Genomic DNA, 2,511 nt, shown 5'->3' on the forward strand with positions numbered 1-2,511 from the left:
TTTCTAAGTATGTGGTTATTAAGTAAATAAAAAATTCTTTCTTACACATGAAACTGAGAAAATAATCTACGTTTCATGAGAGCTTACCAGATTATAACACATAAGCTCATGTGAAATAATGGAAATGGTATTTTTTCATTCAATACTATTTATTAACCAATGCGATAGAAACAATTTTCTTAGCATTTAATTAGTAAAACAAAGTCTAGCAACAGAAAGTAATTTAACACAGAAACCAGTGCTCATGGGTTGAAGTGAATGAATGGACATTAGAGGCATGAGCTTACCAGATTATAACACATAAGCTCATGTGAAATAATGGAAATGGTATTTTTTCATTCAATACTATTTATTAACCAATGCGATAGAAACAATTTTCTTAGCATTTAATTAGTAAAACAAAGTCTAGCAACAGAAAGTAATTTAACACAGAAACCAGTGCTCATGGGTTGAAGTGAATGAATGGACATTAGAGGCATGACTCGAGTCACCAGGAAGCTGATGGCTTTCACTCTCTGGCAGTGAGGGGATGAGATTCTCTATCCCACATAGTTCACCTAAAGTACTAAAGCTACTTCCATTGTTTGAGCATTGATACACTTTTTAGTAATAGGACCCAATGACTCTGCTTTCATTCTTCTCTCTGACCTTTACAGTGAATGATGTCATATATAAAATTTATATCTGTTCATTCTTATGTGAAGGACAGAAGACAAAGCAACAGATTAGGCTTTGCATTTGAGAAAATTATGTTGGAATGGTCCAAGCACAGCAGGTTGAAAGTGTAGTGGCTTCACCCATTGGAAACTCACATTTTCATGTACTCTCACTTAATCTCTATTAGTTGATGCCTGAACACTGAAAAAGCAATCCTATGTTTTGCCTCTAGAGCACTCATCATATTTTTAAAATATTTTATTTATTATTTTTATTTTATGTGTATGAGTGTATTGCCTGTATGTATGTAAGTGCACCCATGTCATGCAATGCCCTCAGAGGTCAGAAAAGGGCATTCAAATTCCTTGGACCTGGAGTTATGGATGGTTGTTAGTGTCATTTGGGTGCTGGGATTTGAAGCCGGCACCTCTGCAAGGGCAGTCAGTGCTCTTAACTGCTGAGCCATGACTTATCATCTTTTTACTTAGTCCTCAAGAATGATGGCTATTATCTTTAGAATTCAGTTCAGGGATAACAACCATGAATCACCAAACTATCCCCCTCCTGTCAATAGGAATTTCCATATTTCTGATCAGTAATATAAATAGTGATGCCATTTAATTTGGAGTTATTGTGATTAAATAAATTAAAAGTAAAATAAATTTTATTGCTGGGAGCTTAATAAAGAATGTTATGAACTTGACTGGCTGGACTAAATTATAAAAAATTAGAACTAATTGTAAAGAATTAGAACACCACGTACACTTAAAGTCACAGCTTGAAAACTGTGTTGGATTGCATTATAAATACAATTGACAAATTCAGGGGAATTTTGATATTAAATTTGTTCCCATCTCATTTCTGACTGACAGGGTTTGGGGCATAGGGAAAACTGGTAAACTGATTCACAGTAAAGCAGGCCATAGTGTCTTCAGGACAAAAAAGAAAAATATAAATGAATAAACAATCTGAAGCTAACCTCATTTTATCTCTTAGAGAACATTTAGAATGGGGGAGAGGAAAGGAAGTTTGAACAAATAGTACAAGATTTGCCATGATGTAATTGCTGTTCTCACCCAAGTTTTGTTCTTTAAATCTTGCTTTTAAAATATTTTATTAATTCTTTTAGCTTATATTCAGACCCCTCTCTTCCACCTACCCTCAGATCTACCCTTAGCTCTTCCTCAACTTCAGATCCTCTTTGTTTTAAGTCTATGAGTTAAATTTGTGTTCCTCAAATGCTGTGGTATATGGGTCCATCATACAGAACTTGGTCAGCCTACCAGGGGTCATACCCTTAAGGAAAACTTACTCTCCCTCTCCCAGCATTATCTAGTGGTGTAGCTTCATGCCCACCTTCCTTGCTAGGATTTTGTCTGGCTTGAGCTTGTGCATGTCTTGTGTTTGCTGTCATAATCACTGTTAGTTCATTTTATGAGACTAACCCAACACTACTTAATTGAATTTCAGGCCCTCTGCATAAGATCAAATCCATACCTGAACTGTGAATAGACAGGTCACAGGCCATAGGGGAGAACCTAATATGCCTGTTAAATGGATATAGATTTAAACCAATTTCTAAGAATTTACCATTATACTCATAGAGTAGAGCATCTCTGAAACCTTATCAGGAAAAACTTTTACAGTAGTTGACACAACTTGTCAACCTGCAGAGAATACAAGACTATATACACTGTTGATTCCTAAATGGGACATCTGTATCAAAGTCCTCTGAGCAAGGTTCTGGGATCATTGTGGTGGAGGTGTTGGAAAGATTGTGAGCCAAAAGAGGTGGATAACACAACAGTGCAGTTATACAAATTGTGTATGCGTGTTTTGCCCACATGTATGTAA

Source organism: Nannospalax galili, unplaced genomic scaffold, assembly GCF_000622305.1.
Source record: "Nannospalax galili isolate Female #2095 unplaced genomic scaffold, S.galili_v1.0 scaffold96, whole genome shotgun sequence".
Lineage (NCBI taxonomy): Eukaryota > Metazoa > Chordata > Mammalia > Rodentia > Spalacidae > Nannospalax > Nannospalax galili.